The sequence below is a fragment of the Pteropus vampyrus genome, unplaced genomic scaffold (genome assembly GCF_000151845.1).
Source record: "Pteropus vampyrus isolate Shadow unplaced genomic scaffold, Pvam_2.0 Scaffold89, whole genome shotgun sequence".
NCBI classification, from domain to species: domain Eukaryota; kingdom Metazoa; phylum Chordata; class Mammalia; order Chiroptera; family Pteropodidae; genus Pteropus; species Pteropus vampyrus.
In genome coordinates, this window is record NW_011888870.1 from 1,222,942 (window position 1) to 1,241,418 (window position 18,477).

General features: G+C 35.8%; 1 protein-coding gene across 7 annotated transcripts in view; it reads right to left on the bottom strand.

The window, feature by feature from the left end:
* ADD3 (adducin 3) overlaps positions 1–18,477 on the bottom strand; it is a 114,605-nt gene that overhangs the window by 41,651 nt on the left and 54,477 nt on the right. Inside the window, exon 1 of one of the 7 annotated variants that reach the window (XM_011363762.2) lies at positions 13,428–13,447. The exons of the other annotated variants lie outside the window; for them this stretch is intronic. The gene's annotated coding sequence lies outside the window, so the exon portion shown is untranslated. Of the gene's footprint in view, positions 1–13,427; positions 13,448–18,477 lie in introns of those variants that run through there. 7 annotated transcript variants of the gene reach the window in all.

The following is an 18,477-nucleotide window of genomic DNA, read 5'->3' on the forward strand; positions in this document are numbered from 1 at the left end:
AAACATGAAACTGATTTTTATATAAACAAACATACAGTCTTGTAAAATGATGAGTAAAACAATCAACTATAGAGAGGCAATCCCTCAAGTAGCTTTCAGAATCCAAAAACACACAGCCTCGGTGCCTTTACCCTCCTTTCTTCAAAATATGATGAATGCTCTGTATATATTCTCTGTCATAATTTGTTTTCAACATGGAATTTTTGAAAATGGTTGAGAAAAAAACAATTTTTTTTTTTCTTTCCTAAGACAAAGCTGACAGAGACAAGTGGATTGATTACTTGACTGTGCCTCTCAGACATTAAGTTTCTGTTATTAAGTCCCCTGGTATTAGTGAAATTTTAAAAGTTGAGATCCAGGAAACTATCCAGAACTTGACAGCTCATGATAAATGACAGGTCTTAAAAAGTGGAATCACTGGAGATTATGATTTTTAAAGAAAGATTCATTGCTCTCCATTTCTGGAGATACCTTAAATCTTTGGTTCTTCACTATTTGGTATGGAATCCTTCTGGGCAAAAAGAGCTTTTTTTTGGTTTTTTTAAAGAAACATCAACTCTCACATACTTCATGAACTAAAGTCTATTTAATTATTTGTGTAGCACTGAGTTTGAAAATTTAAAGCCCTTGCTTTTGACATTTACTGAGGACAATATTTGAGGCCAAGTTCACTCTTATCTATTACTGCATCTCTAGAAACCTCAGGAAACTTTCCAAAGTTCAGAATAGAAGTAATACAGGAAACTTAACTCCCTGAAATTTCAACCTTATATCTACCTATTTCTCAAAAAATTTAAACTCAAGAAATTCTAGTTCCTCGCTCTGAAGAAATGCAAATAATTCTACAAAGCTCATTACTGAAAATGAGTGAGTATTATAAAATCAAACATTCACTCAAAAGGCTTGCCTAAAAAACTGATTTGTCACAGTGGACAATACTTCTAATGGCCCATCCTAATGTGTTCATTGTGACCAGTAAGGGACAGCAGGGAGGCTGAAGGGGCACAAAAAATATGAGGCAAAGTTCCTTATTTGAAAAACTGAAGGAAAATATTTATATAAAAAATGTTGAACACAGGGTATGAGTAAGTCCCATAAATTTATTCTGATCTCCTATTTCAGGTATTCCAGCTAAAGATTTTTGGCATTTAGGGCTATAACTTAAAGAAGTCTGATTTGAAAGAGTTCACACTTTCAGATTTTAGCTAATAAGGAGGATTTCAAGATCATCACAACCTCATCTGTTCCCATCCCCCCACCTCCACCCCCAATGAATGTCCAATACTGAGCCATGGAAAGGCAACTTCTTAAGCACAGGTAATACTACTTGAAAATTATTTTAAAAAATACTTGGTTATAACCTGTCATTTCAGAAATCTAATAATAGTTCTAAGTGGAAGTCCATGAAAAAAGATATTTATCAACCTCAGAAATCTGTTGTGTAAAAAACAAAACGAAACAAAAAAACCCCTATTTTTGTGAAACTAGCTTTTTCAAATGAATCATCTTTAGATCTAAAGTTCAATATTACATACTATATTGGGCTGAATAGTGTCTCCTAAAATTCATGTCACTACCTGAGAATGTGATCTTATTTGAAAATAGGGTTTTAATTTGCAATCAAAATAAGATGAGGTCATACTGTAAGCAGATGTGCTAACCGCTGCACTGTGGAACCTAGATGAGGTCACACTGGATTAGGACAGGCCCTAAATCCAATGACTAGTGTCTTCACAAGAGAAAAGTGAGAGATGTGGACACAGAGACACAGAGGAGACGAACAGTGGAAAAAGCCATTTGATGATGGAGGCTGAGACTGAACTGATGCAGCTGCAAACCTAAGAACACCAAGGATTGCTGGCAACTACCAGAAGCTAGCAAATGATACCCTGAACTTGGACTTCTGGCCTCAAGAACTGTTGCTTTCAGCTACTCTTTTTGTGGTACTTTATTATGGTAGACTTAGGAAACTAATACACACAGTTACTTTGTAGTACTGTTTACTTTGTTATCGTTACTTTGCTATGGTTAGCCCAGGAAACTAATACGCATACTATTCCAATGGAATTTCCATCCTAATAATATCTATTTTAGGAGGCATTTTACCATCACAACAATGTGGATTAGATAGCACATCTTTGCTAAATGAAAGTCAGCTCTTTAGAAGTAACAGAAGTGAAAATAGCAACCTGAACATTTGAAATAAGCAATGGCAATGCAACAGAGATGTTTTCCCCAATGGCATGACTTTTGTAAACTATAATGCTAGACAGAGAAACAATGTTTCCATGAAAGTCTGAAGCAAGAAGATATGAATGTTCTTGTTAAATCAGATTCTGAACGAAATTTCTTCATAAAACTCCATGAAGAATTCACGATGAATGCCAACCACGAATTAAAGATGCAGGGGGCTCTACTGCTTCCACCATAGCAGAAACAATGTTAAAGCAGTCATCAAATTATAAAATATTACAGTCTGACAGCATATCTTTTCATTTAATTTAAACAAAGGTGGACTAAAAAAGCTACTTTTCAGGTTAGCATATCTCTTCCCATGTGTACATAAATGCTGCATTTCTGCCCTTCTCCCCACGTTAAGGACCACTGAACCCAACCTGCAGATTCATCATCATGCCAGGCTCTGGGTCCCTAGAAGTATGAGAAACCATAAGAAACTAGTTTAGCAGCTCAGCATCAGGTAAGTCTTGCTACTGCTGTTCCCACTCTGATGTTTGACTTTCACTTCAGCAATACTTTTATCTGATTCTTAATAACCAAACTCTGTTGATCTCTCAGCCCTTCCACTCACTCTAAAGCAACCTAAATTCCTTTCTTGTTTCTTCATTGGGTAACACCAAATACTTTACTATGCCTAAACCCTATTTCCCAGGTCTCAGTTTTATATCCTTCTCTTCCCTGAGGTCACCTGATAGCTCCCATCTCAGCTCGGAGGAGGAGGACACAGGCTTCCCTGGTATTGATGCCCCATCTAGACTTCGACCAATTATCAGCCTTTGCCAAAATACCCTGTACCTACATGCCAGGGTTTGACACTTACTGTCAGACCTCGCTCATCCTGATTGTCTGCACAGCTGGGCTCTTTCCTACTGCTAGGACTCTGTCCTGTCCTCAAGAGTCTGCCTGGATTTCAAATCCTTGTCAGGTATGTCCAACACTCCATTACTGACACTAGCCATCTTAGTAATTTAGCTTGTGTGTTTTTTCATTATGCATATTATGTTGGAATTTTTTAAAATAGAAGTTTTGGTGAAAATATGTTTTTATGTGGAGAGTGGGGTCATAGCCAGTGAAGTAAGTATTCATCATTTCCCTGAGCCTACTATTGTCTAATGTTGTTTTAAGAATGTAGCCTATTTTAACTTATTTAATCTTCATAATAACCCTAGAAAGGTAAGTGCTATTATCATACCCATTTTACAGATGAAGAAACAGCACAGAAGTTACTTGTCCAATGTCACACAAGAATATGTGTGGAACTGAGATAGATTCAAGTAGACTGGGTCCAGAGTCTGTGCTCTTAACCACTGCACTAAATTATATTTCTACCTTTCACTACCTCATCCCCACGTGGCCCTAATCCCCAATGATGTTTTAAAATTAAGTCATTTCAAATTTATACTTGTTAAAATCCTTTGGTAAATGTTTCCAACTCCTACCCTACCCTAGCCCCGAATCTAAGTCCCTACCTCTAATGTGAACTCTTTGGCAAAATATATATTTTCATAGATTGAATTTTCTTAACAATGAAGTTTATCTAAACATAAAAGCACAAAGTAAGGGCTTGACACTTGGGAATTTGATTAAATCAGTGATAAATAAGTAAAAATCGCTTGGTCATTCATCAAATTTAATCTTCCACAAAGTGTAATCTAAACTATAACTGTGAACTTTAGAAAGAGATGGGGTGGGGGAGCCCTCTGGATTCTAATATCTAGATTATATATGTCCCATTATTTCATCTAGAACTGTTGGACATTTACTGCCATATAGGTTTGTTGATTTGTTTAAAGATGTCTAAACTCTGACCTGCTATAAGATTTAGCCTTAAAAAGCCTAGTTGATATGAATAAGAATCTTAAAAATGCGTGCATAAATTTTGATATTTTATGACAATTCACTCACATAAGAGAAAGGAGATTGAGATTCTTTTTTGACATGAAGAAACAGTGAGGAGACTGGAGATGATGGGAAGATAGTCAACAATCCACGTCTCTAAACCATAGCTGAACACGCGAATCTTAATACCCAGAGGTATTAAGTGTGAAAAAGTGAGAAAATCTGAAAGAATTAATCTGAAAGATCTAAAAAGTCTAATGTCAAATTAAGGGAAAAAGAGAAAATACTAATCTATCATTTAATTGATGGAGGAAAGTTTATCAAAAACAACAGAAATGTTAGGATGAAGAATATCTTTGTAAAGATAATAGAGAAACATTTATAAATCCAGGTAACAACTCTTTTCCAAGGGAAAAAAAATACTGCCTTCCCTAATATTACCTAATTACAAGCAAAAGAGGAATAGAATCTTTAGAATTTAAAAGAGCTTAATAGGATATAAGATATTACTACATCTAGTCCTAGCCTGTCATTTCTATAAATGAAAAAACAGGTCTCAAAAGAGAATGTGACTTGCCCAAGTCCTTCCATTTATCTTACTCAAGACTTTTCACATTAGTAGCATATGATACATAGAATATAGATATAATCTGTCGCTGTAAGAAAAGATTTAAAACATGAACTGCATTTTCAAAATCCCTTTAAAGGTTTTGGCAATGAACTAATTTCGAAAGCTATTGTACATTAAATACAGTTTTAACTCTTCTGAAAAAGAAAACTTACCCAATGCCTCAAGCTTCAATTTCTTGATTTTAAGGGGTTTGTAGATATGCATTCAGTGTTAACAACACTCAAAAAAGATGTTTAAAATATGTTTTCATAAGAATTTAGGCCCATTTATACCATCTTTAAATAATGAGAATGCTTCTCTTTCAAGCTTTCATGGTAATTCACTAGAAAGAGTAAACTATATGACTCAGCTTGTTGTGCCCATTCGCACATGCCTGAAGGGTCCAATTCAATTGCTTGCTATATTTTAAATTCAGGCTTGGAGGAGGATTCTTGTTTTTCTGAGGCTCACAGAGGCTAGACTCACAGCTTAGTTCTACAGTGCTTATTTAGCTAGACTTAGAGCCGACCTCAAGTACTTTATTGTCAAATAAAAAGCGATCTTCATAGAGCTTAGTAACTTAAGTAGCTCTCCAAAGTTTGGTAAATATTTTGTGTCTACTTTTGATCTTTATTGTCAAGGAAGGGTTCTCTAGAGTTGTAAAATAGTGGAAAGTGTTATTTTAAACATCTAAAAGGTAGTATGGATACTACAACCCTTGGGCTCATGGTTACAACTGAGAAATACAAAGCTACCCACCATAATTTACCACAACACCATTTTCTTAGTCCCTCCCTCAACGGAAAAGAAAAAGAATCCTGGAGTCCCATCTTATTTAAAAAAAATACTTAGGAATCAGCCTGGGGTTTTCTAAAATTCAGGCTCTGAAAACAGAACAGAAAAGGCTTTGAGTTTACTCCCCGTAGACTTAGAGTAAAATGCAGACTCTCCCAAACAAAAGCCATTTCCCTGACTGAGCCCTGTTCACCCATTTCTCACATGCTTGAATTGGTTTCCTTGCTCATTTAAATCCATCCAAATTTTAATCCACACTTGGAGTTCTTAATTCAAAAGCCATCTACTTCCATTATGGCTTCCCTAAACTCCATCAGAATTAGCCTTTTCCCCTCCCTTAGGGTTCCCAAAGCACTGTCATAGTCTGTTGCTTTTAAATTATTTGGATATGTGTCTGTCTGCCCCAGTAACTGAGCCGATATCTTTTTCCTTTCTTTACTGTGCACTTAAAGTTACTCGAAGTTACTTAAAGTTTATTAAACTGAGTGAGGTGAGTAGGGCTATTGACTCATCATATCCCATTCTCTACTTGTCTTAAAATAAACTAGAGCAGAAAATCTAGAGCAACCCTTGAAAACTGGGCTAATCATGCTTGGATCAGAATGACCTGGTATCCAAAATGGTTGAGGTAATAAATATTGTGACTTGCATGTAAAATGTCTTAAGCTGACTGAAAAAAATCACAAGAAAGTATGCAGGTATAGAAACAGCAAAAAAATATCTATACTTACTACTGTATTTTGTGACGAGGCACAAATAATGCTACAAAAACAACATCTTAAAATAATTTAAAAAAAAACCCCACTGATCAAATCAATCAGCAAACACTAACTAAATCAACCGTAAGGAAAAAGATAAAAATTAATATAAGGCACAGCTCTACGTCCTGCCCTTAAAAAGTTTCCAGTTTAATCAAAAAGAGAACTAAAACATGACTACATGGAAACATAACTGACAGTAAAAACCAGTTTATGACAACTTCCAAATAAAAGACAAATATAAGATTTCTAAGAGTTTTTGGAGGATTGCTAACAAACAGAATTTTGGATTAAGATAGTAAAAAAAGATTTTAGTGAACAGGTAAGGTCTGCAGTCCTTCATGTATAAAATGAGGTGGTTTGACCAGACAACCTCGAGGTTTACCTTCTGGCTCTGATATTTTACTGTACTCTTATCACATAATTATAGTAGTGACTTGATATTAATAGACCACCCCCCTGGAGTTTTCTTCTTCCTAATCATTATGAAAATAACAGCTTTAAAAAAAGCTGTCAGCCCCCAAATAAGCAGTATTGTCAAATTATTTTAAATAATATCCAAAATTGAATGCAATATATCTTATAAGAGGGTCTGAAATTTTGAAAGAGAACTTGAGTTGGAGGCTTTTTTTCTTTATACCTTATACCAGTTTCTTGCTATGGCTTCCAAAAGTCAAAATGGACTTTTAAATGGACATTTTTTTCATGCCTGAAAGATGTATTTGAAATAATTTATTTCCTTCTTGTCTCTCTGTGGACAGGAAGTAAGTGGAGTAAACCTGCAGAAGTTCATCACCATCAGTAAAGCACTTTTCCTTCTTTGTTCTTTTCAACTGTCATGGCTTTTATGTTCAGCAGTTACTGATGGTCAAATGTACAAATGTATTCTGAAGCCCAGCCAAAGATTTTTTTTTTAGGATAACACTCAAAACAAAGCAAATATTGGCTTAGTTATGACACTTGTTGTTCTAATACATTAATAGGCTATTGTTCTCTGTGGTTGTCTCAACAAGATAATACATAGAAAAACAGCCTTTCCTGATAGGAAGTGAATTCCCACTGTGTGTCACAGGACACTAGCCAAAATCTGGGCTCCTAAGGAGAAACGGCAGTCCCTTCTGGGATTGCATAACAGACCAGAGCAATGATGAGACTTTTCCTTCTCTCTCTCGTTTAAAATGGCTTTCTGCTTCAGCTCAAACTACAATCTATTTGACTGACTTTGCTATCTAGGACTGTTTTTTTAAAATGATTTAAAATGTTTTAGATAAAGTTTGTTCAACATCCTGTAGACAGCAGTATCCTGTATATTTCTAACTATAGAGAACTTCCTTAGTTGTAAATACCACAATGGATGGGGTAACTTGAGAAAAATGATATCGGGATGTGCCATCAAGACATAGTGTGACTGTTTTCAAGGTTAATTTCACACAAGCAATTGTTTAATTCATTATAATATCTGAGGTACAACCACCGCAACAGGTTTTTATATCTCAAGTACATTTTAGTAGGCCAAAACTGAGGGTCAATTAGTCCAAGCATCACAATTTTATTTCGTTTAGAATTTAGTAGTGAGAAACTAATGTCACTAGCAGATCCGCACACAGGGGAGTGTGCTTCCACAGTAACTGACACTGCCCTAACAAGGCATGAAGACGCCCTTTTTAAATACTGAAAATATATTTTGTTTTCATCTATTTTCACAGACTCAAATTTGAAGAATTTTTGCTGTCCAGTTCCCACTTGTCAATGGATGTATTAGAAAACTCCAGCAATGGAAGAAATAGGAACAGTTGTCATTTTATAGACGCTAGTGGGACTGTCTCTGTCATCTAGGTACGCCCACCATTTAATGCAGTGCATGGCTCCTAGAAGGCCCTCAATACATTTTGCTAAACTGAACCATATGTCAAATAACTGATACGAACATTAACATGGAATACCAATAGTATAATTATGTAGCATTACTTGGATAATAAATAATATCTCAGGTTTTAGAGAAGTATACTTATTCACAGTATGTCAAGTCTTCTGCCAAGAAGCTAAGGTAACCAGCACACAAATACACACAGACTCCCCTACCTCCAGGCCAAGAAAATGTCTTTTTATTTTCCTGTTGTAATTATACAAATCAAATGATAAAGTCCTATACCATTTTGCTTTCAGGACAGCTGTCACTTGACAGAATTACATGAATAAAATTGTGAAACGGGCAATGCTAAACCACTTATGTGTGATGCAGCAAAAATTCCTATTTGTTACTTCATAACTTTGCTGTGTAACTTGATAATTTTGCTGGCAGGAACACAGTGCACAGTTCACCTGTAAAGCTGCTTCCTCAGCACCAAATCAGAAAACTAGCTGTGTTAAGCGGTATCAATTTTAGCATTCATTGAAACAAGGAGATGGATTAGAGGGCTAGAATGTGAAAACAATTTAAACACGAGGACTGAAGCCAAGTTTCAAAGCCCTTAGGATTAGCTCTGAATGGTTAGATTCATTGAAAATTACAAGGATCCATTTAAAAAACAAACATCACCTCACTCAAAATCTTCTCTTCAAGTATTCAAGCTTGATAAAAGGATTTGCTTTTACTTCTGGAATGGGTTTTATGCTTTTGAAACTGACATTTTAAAAAGGAAAGTTTATGTAAAATATAGTATAACATTCGACTTCTCTTTTTTACATCCTTAAGCTTTCAAATAGCTTAGGCCATACGGCAGGTCAAATAAATTACAGACCACACAATATATACAAAAGATGTTTTTAATTTAAATAACAGAAACTTCATATCATTTGAGTTATATAGTTTAAATTAATATCCAACAAAAATGCTAGGTAAATATACAGTTGGAAGGGACATTGAAACTCATCCATTCCAAACTCTCATTTTATAGATGGTAAAACTGAGAAGCAAGGAGGTCAGGTGATCTGCCCATAATCTCACGCTCAAATTATTTGACTTTGAACCCAACAGTTACTTCATTAATCTGCTGAAAAACAACTTCCAGGGACGTCCTTACCCACGCATGAATGGCTGGGACGTTAAGGGCCTGCCTACCTTTGGTGTTCTAGCCACAGGTGGAGAAACTGGTGAGGGGTTTCTCTATTTCCACACAGCACTATCACCCCTTTTCTGCAGTACCTGGGTTCTGGGTTCTGTCCCAAAATGGAGGTAAGAGAAAAAACTGATAGCGTAAGTCTATCTGATTGGGGAGAAAGGAACAACTTGGAAATAATCCAGATATCTATCAAAAGATGTATGAGTAAAGTATAGTACATCCATCCACACATTGAAGTACTATACAGTCATTAAAAAGAATGAAGTAGATACATGTTATGCATACTACAATTTTATTTGGATTTTTAAAAAAGATGTCCACTCATATTCATAGAAATTTTCTGGAAAAATAAAGAAGAAACTGCCCCTCCCCACCTCTTCCCCGAAAGTAGGGCTCAGGAATTAGAGTGAGAGACATTTTGTCATATGTCCTTTGTATTGTTTCATCTTTTTTACCATTTACATCTTTTTAAGTTATAAAATTAATACTTTTTATGAGTCCATTAAATGAGAGAAGAGAACTTCCGTAGAGCCCTGGAAAAACTCTGGTAAGGAGGACAATGTTGGGGGTCTATCAATGATAATTTGATACTCTACATCTAATTCTCTAAAAAAGACTTCCCAACCTTTTCATGTCAGGGTACATATCTTAGTTTTCACTATAACAATCTCCATAAATAACATTTATATAGCACACTGGAGTAAACAGAAGGGGACTTGGGGGCAGTTATTAGAGCTTGGTGAAAAAAATTCACTCTACTTTATGTTATATAATTATTATAAGAAAAAATAAGATAGAGTATTACCGGAGATCTTAACTATTGACTTTCTACAAAAGTTCCAAATAAAATCTATTTAGAAAATCTTCTAATTTCAGTATTTAACAGCAAACTGGCTGGCACACTTAGCTCTGGAGCAATTTTAAAAGTCTAAAGAGTAACCGCATTCTCCTAGAGTTCAAAGGGACAGTAGCGATCACCTGGCTCTATGGATTGAAACCAACATTTTAAAAAATATGAAATAGAACAGAAAGCAGTTAAGTGTTTTCTGTGCTGTGAGAGAAATTTATTTCAGGGGTTAAGTGGCGTGTATGTGGTGTATGTATTGGGTCATGATGCAAAATACATTACAAAAAATTTTGAAAACCACTTATCCAAAGCTACACAATTAATAATTGTAAACTGAGTATAGAAATGATTAATGAAATGTTTACACAATGCTTGTGACAAGAAGTTCATCTAGTTTCAATCTGAAAATTATTTTCTTGTTAGATGATTTATATAGTTAATTCTCCTGGCTCAGATACTAAAAAGTAAATTTTTAAAATTTCTGATATAAATAATTTACTTAAAGCAAAGCTTTAGATCTCATGTCATTTATAAGAAGGATTCTGGGTTAATATCTAAACATTTCTTTTCAATTCCAATACATACCTTTTAGCATTTCTGGAATAGGCATGTATCTTTACAAAGAGAATTAGGGTATTCGAAGCTGGAATAGATCTTAGAGAGCCAATCCAAATTCCTAATTTTACAGGTGAAGAAACTAGTGTCCAAAGAAACAGCCTCTTGATTCCAGGGCTAGTGCTTTTTTCTATGACACAATGAGTTGACTTTATTCTTACATCCTTATGACGTTAGAAAATAGCTAAACACAATTAGTACCAAGTTACAAAGAGGAAGCTGAAGCAGAGAAATGCTAGGAAGTCTAAATCCAAAAAGGATGACACAATGTCACCCCTGCAAGCTTTACAGAAATCTACCTGTTTCAACATTCAGCTTTGATTTCAACTGAGGCTAGTGGTTCAACTTGCTTGTACTGAATGGGTGTGTCTACCCCACAAGAGAACACAATGAACACACACAGAGGAAGAAAACAGTTTAGATATCACAAAGCATAGCCTCTCTCTCAACAGGCCCACTTTGGTCAGTGCATAATCAAACACTTCACAGGCATTTAAAACCCAGCTATAAAGAGAACCCCAATACGTGAGGAAAAAAAAAAAGTCAGACCCCATTTGCAAAGAAAAAATTGAACACGGACCTCATTGAATAACAACAATTCTCCTATAGTTCAACTTGCCGTTCACGTCACAAATTTTAGAAAGAACACAGAGGCACAGACGAGGCAGGGAACAGAACTTTGGGCTGCAGCCTTCCCTAACTCTTTTGACAAATACCCGACAGCAACAGGACAAAGCATCATTATTGCAGAAATAAAGGCTCTTTAGATGCTGCCTTTTTTTTTAATTCAATGAACCCACTCTTACACACAAAGTTCATGCCATGATGTCTTGAAACACGGTACTGCCAGATTATGCTATTAATGGGACCAATAAATTCAGTGCAAAACACTACTTCAAGCATTTTTATGTTAAATAATTAGCACATTTAGGAGACTACCAGTATCTTCCTTAAATAGTCAAAGTCATCCCCCAAACAAGAACAACGACAATTCAGTAAACGTCTTAAGGAAAAAAGAAAAGACAAGTGAACTAACAGGAAAATATTTAGTTGAGTGATAAAGCCACTAGCTCCTCCCCAAGAATATTGCACGTTATTAGCTGCTGGCACAAAATTAACCATCTATCTTATCTCTGCTTCCCTCTAAGCTGTGCACTATCAATATTACAATAGACCATCCATTACTTACAAAAAAAAATTGAAGCTGCTGTACATTTCTTAAGCTGGTTTTTGTGTGGCAATTCTGATGCAATGCTGCCCTATAAATGAACTTTGTTTTAAACAGCGAGATATCCACACTCTGTGTGGTTAGAGCAAGGGTGGAGCCCACTCTGGGGGAAACAACACACCCAGGCAGACTTCAGTGAGAGCAAACTGCACATTAATATTGCCACAACATTTCTCAGGGCCTCAGAGTTGAAATTACTTGGTTAATCCTCCTCAAAGAAACAGAGGAAAAGTTCATGTTTGCAGTTCAGCTTTCCTGCCATGAAATGAAATACAGACTCATTTCTTTTTCCTGAAGAAAGTAAAATAAAATGCAAGGTAGATCACAACAGAACAGAATGTTAGGTGGAAGTAGACTACTATAAAGGAAGTTCAAATATGCCAACTTCTAAGTTTAGCAATAGCAGCTTCTACATATCTCAAGGTATCAGCAACATTGCTCACTCTACAACTTCACTTTGGCCTATCTGGTCAAAACAGGGACTTCAACATGAACATAAGCATTACCTATCCTCCTCTACCAATGCTCTAGTTCTCTTGGCAACGTGAAAAATAATAAAAGCATTTTCTTACTGACTAACTAGCAAGAGTTGCCTTTAAAGATATGGAATTTGATTTATTGACTTGTTTTAGTAAGATATTGAAATGAACACATAAAAGAGAATATTATTTTGATGAAAATCACTAATATGCATACTATACTTTATAAAATTTTATAATCTTCCATCTTTAAAAATAATTTCATATAAGTTTTGATTGAAAAAAATATTGGATTTATTTCCAAATAAGATATTCAGTAGCATGTGCACATACTGTATAAGAATCTTTAAGTGTCTAAAATAATTTGTTGGTTATTGAAACTGTTACCAAACATCTGATTATTGTGCAAAATGATTTTAATTAATACTACTTTCTGAATATGCACATTCAGAGACACGACCAACAGTTACTTTTAATTGAATGTCTATAAACTCATGAAATAAAAAATAGGCTTCTCGGTAAAATAGCCAAGCATGTAAAAAAATAAGCTATGTAGTAATTCATATAGAATTGAAAATGAATACTAAAAAAGATGTTGGGGGAAAAACTGGAAAACATTATTTTTAATGATACATGTTATCACATTACCCTCACCAACTGCAACTCCCTCACACTGGAACAATAAATCAGTCAGGAGTACTGATCATTTTGATATTTTGAGAGATGGCCTAGAATGAGCCTCTTTCAGGATCCTAGAGGAGGGGTGCTGGCTGATCTAGCCTTTTGTTGAATTGTGAGGTCACTTTTGCTATGAGATAAAGCAAAATACTCCTTTCATATATCCAAGTGCCTGATTTAATTATTTTCTCAACTATATAGGTAATTAAAAATCATCTGTTTGCTCTTCACCATCTCATCAAAGGTAGCGGTTAGATATTGTATTTTAAGAATCCCACCTTGATATTTTTTTGGATTTGCACTGCTGGAAATCTCTGTTTTCAAGTCAAACTTCACTTTCGCAGCTGCAAAGGAAATGACAAGAGAAGAAAAACACAGGCAATATATATCAGCAATTAATTCCATCCACAACTGCCCAGCTGTTTGTGCATGGAAGAATCAGTCTGTTTCCTTTAGGGGCTTTCACCACTGAAAACTGATACTGCACATTCGGAGACACAAGCTGTTTGTAACACGTCAGGAATGTGCACAAGATCACACAGAGTTGAAGAGACAAAATGAAATCCAGATCTAGTTTTCTTGGGTCTTTCCAGTACTATTTCATAGCTTAAAAAAAGAAAAAGAAAAAAAAAAAAACCATAGAAACACCCCGATCACAGAAAGAGCAAAATACATGAAAAAATATTCTCCCTTCTGAATATCATCCTGCCAGTAAAGAGGAAAATCTGCCAATGACATCAGATTCGGTATCAAGAATAGACACTGATTTATTGGCATAGACAAGGTGTGACATTCTTAGGAATCCACATGCCCCCAGTATGTTAAATCCGGCCAGTACTTCTTGGACTACATAGCTGCTTGCCCAATGTGTATTTAGTCTCTAAAAAAAAATCCTTATAAATGTGAAAGTCATTGGGAACCAATGTTTTCACCACAGTCATGCAGAAAAGCAAATTTTTCTTGGTTAGTTTTGACATTATTTGGCACTCACATACACCTGTCTGTTTCAAGGATTCATGTAAATTTACAGATCCAATCTTCTAGGGTAACTCTTAAGCAATCAAATTTTTCCTTCCCTCTCTCCATCAATTTTGTGGATTTTAAATAAAAATACTCTTTACTGATTGCTAGAGGCTTAACGAACTATAGTATGAGATCATGTGCAACTCAAGAAGTATTCTATCCCCCTCTCTTACTGCACTCCCACTCCAACTTTATTTCAAATATTTGTTTAAATCTTGTAAAATGCCATTTTGTTATATTTTCAAACACGGTACGTACAATCACTTGTTTTCAGTATGTAAAATGACTTGTGATTAATTATTATTATGAAAAGACAAAGGTGATATTTTTAGAAAATAATTCAAAACATATTTTAGCTGTCTTACTGGTTTTTAATATAAGTATCCCCATGACTGAATTCACTGTTCTCCCCTTTTGCTGCAGAAGAGTTCATGCACTCTTAATGACCTTACAGTCTCAAACACAGTTGGATCGGACACTCATTTTGGGCACCATTAGCTACAGTTTAACCACTGAAGAAAAGGTAAACTCTTGACTCCAAATACATGAGTGACATTTCATAAGCTTCAGAATGAAGATGCTCTCAAGTGCCAGAACTCAAACCAGCACAATCAGAAGTTGTCTCCAACTAAAGCACTGTGAAAGCACCAAGTGTGATTTGTTAAAGAAATACAAGGCATCTCAAACATGTGATAGACTGAAAACAAAGTACAAAACCAAAAAAAAGGGCTATTTCCTTGACATCATCTGGTCAAAGGTATATCTCGGGTGGGATGGGGAAGGAGAGGAAAAGTTTATTCTTTGGCTGATGGTAACACTAACTTCTACAAAAATAACTATTAGTGACTCAAACAGCCACAGGGATGAGCTCTGCTTGGCAATGCAGCTCTGTGGGACATTCAGATTAGCTTAAAATAACTAAGGGAAGGAACCTGCCAACCTACGAGGTTGTCTAAAGAAAGAAAAGGTCTCTCTGAGCTGTTTAAATCAGGTCACTTAAACTCACGATAGTCTAGGGTGGCATTAACAAAGATCCTTCAAGTAAGGAGGCTGTTGACATTAAACTGTCAACTCATTTTAAAAATGATTTCCCTCCAATAATTTATTATAATAATATTAACCTTATATATATATTTATTACTTTATTACTAAAAATTTAAAATATACAGCAAATTTAAAAGAATTTTACAGTGAGAAACACATAAGCACTACCTAGATTCTATACTTATTTTATTACATATCTCTTCATCTATCCATCCATCTATCCATCCATTAATATATCTTATTTTTGGTGCATTTTAAAGTAAATTACAGACATCGATATATTTCTTCCCAAATTCTTCAGCATGCATATTACCTAGAATTCAATATTGACTTTTTTCTTTTGATGTGAAATTTATATACAACTACATGCAGAAATGTAAGTGTACACTTGTATAACCCAAACTCCTATCAAGATATAGAACATTATCTTCACCCCAGAAAGTTCCCTCATGCCTCTTCTCAGGCAGTCCCCTCTCCCACTTCCCCAAAGGTAACCACTATTTTGATTTTAAAAGTAATTTTAAACAATTCCAAATAGCCAAGACGTTGCAACCTGAGAATTAGAACATTCTCTGCTATATCATTTAACACTTGCACAAAATGATCAGACAAATAGATGGAAGAGCCTAAGAAGAAATCAAGTTAAAAGGAAGTGTAGCCTTATCTACTCCAATTACTCTACCTATGAGGTGAAGGAAATAAGACTTAGAAAGTTTTGGCTGCTTGTATTAGTCGTCCAAGTGGTCAGTAATTTATTGGCTGGGCCTAGTCTAAGACTCTCCAGCAGCAGCTCTGTACTTAATTTTAGGATAAAGAGAACTGAAGCTTTGGAGATAATGCTGGCTCCGAGGAAAGGCTCTCCCACTTACAGGCTATGCATTAAACAAGACTTTTGTTTTGTTTTTTTTTAAAACTGCTTTGATTCTTGCTGTTCTCGTCTGTTAAAACAACAACAACAACAACAACAACAACAACAACAACAAGGAAAATCTTAACTCAAAAAGTTGTATGAGTTAAAAGAGATAACCTTTGCAAAGTGCCTGGTATGTAGTAAGTGATCAAAGGAAAGAAACACAGGAAGTGGAGGAAAAATCAACAGTATGAGGCACAGTTAAAAAATCTGTACATTCACAGACTGCTTCTGAGCTTTTGTGCTATCCTTATGTTTGCTTCTCGTTTTGTACATGCAAAGAAAATAATCGCAAAAGCAAATAAAGCAGAACTTTTTATTCACTACCAAGGCAAGCAGATTTTTACATCTGAAAGGGCTACTTGTTTTCTCTCTGCCTTCCTACTATGACAAAACTGGAGTGTGGGGGCGGGGTGGGGGGAGCACAGACTTTTGACTTTGCAGTGACTACTAACACCTTGTCTTCACCTGTCTTTCTATAAACAGCTCCTGCTGCCTAGCGTGATCTTTCTTTTATCTACCAAGTGAGAATTCGAGGCCCAGTTAAACTCTAACCTACTTTCCCGATCTACTCAGAACAAATGTAAAGTCTCATCATCTGTGTCTCCATAATGCTTTACAGAACAGCATTCCAGAATGCCTCATACCAGCTGGCTGTTCCCATGGGACTCCTCTACTTGAATGGGAGTACCTCCGTATCCCAATGCCTAGCACAGAGAAACCATCTACTAGTGTCTGAGGAACGTATATGCCTGGGTAATGGGTATTCAGTTATGCTCAAAGTAGCAAAAAAAACCCAAAAAACAAAAAACAAAACAAAACAAAAAAACAAGCAAAAAAAACTAAGGCTGAACACTCACCAAAAAGGAAAGCAAAGTGCCAAAAGAAAAATAGGGGGCAGGGAGATGATCCTATAGCATATTAAAAGGCACGAAATTAAAAAGAGATTAAAAACCAACTGTGTATAAACTTTTGTGTTCTCAGGGAAGTGACTGCTGCTAAGCAGTTAAAGTGCCACTGGAATAATGCAGATTGCTGTGTGTTTTATATACTTATCTCATGTACCACCCACAACAACCCCCAGAGAATACTATTATGCTCCTTTTATAGATGAGAATACTGAGATTCAAAGCAAATAAGGTCATACGACTAGCGATAATAGAGATAAAAAGCAGAGAAATGATTTTTCATCACAAGTGATTTTTATTATAATAGGCCAATTTTCCACAGTGTGAGGAGGTTCTGGGTTAAAGAAAACGCAGACAGTTGTGGAGCAACCAAACAGTCCAAGAGATGTGGCTGACGGAGCAAAACTCAAGGGAAGAAAAAAATGCCTGAACCCAAAAGAAACCAAAGCTGAGGTGATAAGAGGTGTGTGTGTCTACGTAGAAGTTATCTTCATGGAACAGTTTGCCATCCTGGAGTTACGACACCTAAGTCAGAGATGGCCCCAGAACCGCAGGAGTGCTGAAGAATTGCTCTTACTCTCTCAAGCCTTTCATCCTCCAAACTAATTGTTCCCAGAAGTGGTAATACAACATGGATAACTCCAGGATAAAATGATGACCACGGTGTTCATGCTTCTGAAGATAATGAGGGCCTCGCCAAGTCGGTGAAATGCAACTCTTGTCTGCGGGCACCTCTGGCTGCATTCCGTAATCTCCCATTTAGGAAGACTCTGGTTTTGCCTCCCTTGCAAAGATGGATTTGTGAAGGAAAGCCTCCACCTTGAAGTTTAAAGCCTCAAATCCCACAGCCCTCTGGCTTACCTCCAACATAGCACTCGTTACGCACTGACTCGCAATTGTCTGTTCACTGGTCTAGGCCTCACACGTGCTGTGAGCAACTGGAGGGCAGGGCCCCTCGGGACCTAGTACTGGGCAAGATAATCACTATGCTGTACAACTGATCTAATATAGTATTGTATACCAACTATAATTGAAAGAAAAAAACACACATTGAATTGTACACTGTAATTGTCTACTATATTTCAAATTAAAAAAGTGGGCAAAATATTTTGGATGGTAAATGAATAATGTCCATTGCCTACTTAATATTTAATAGATGGTTATTTGTTAAAAGAGGTAATCCAGGATTTAAAGAGGAATCCATAATTACAGAAAAGGCAAGGCTGGGAATAAGTGAAATGTAGTTAGTGTTCGAACAGGTTTTTTTTTGGATAAAAAAATGTATACAACATAACCTACAATGATTTGCGAGTTAAGCCTAATAAAGCTGGGGTTGAAATCCAGTAAATCGTTAGGTCTAGAGATCGGGCACAATCCCATTTAAAACAAAAATTAACCAAACCAGTGAGCTTGTATTGTACCTGAAGGTTGCCAAACTTGAAG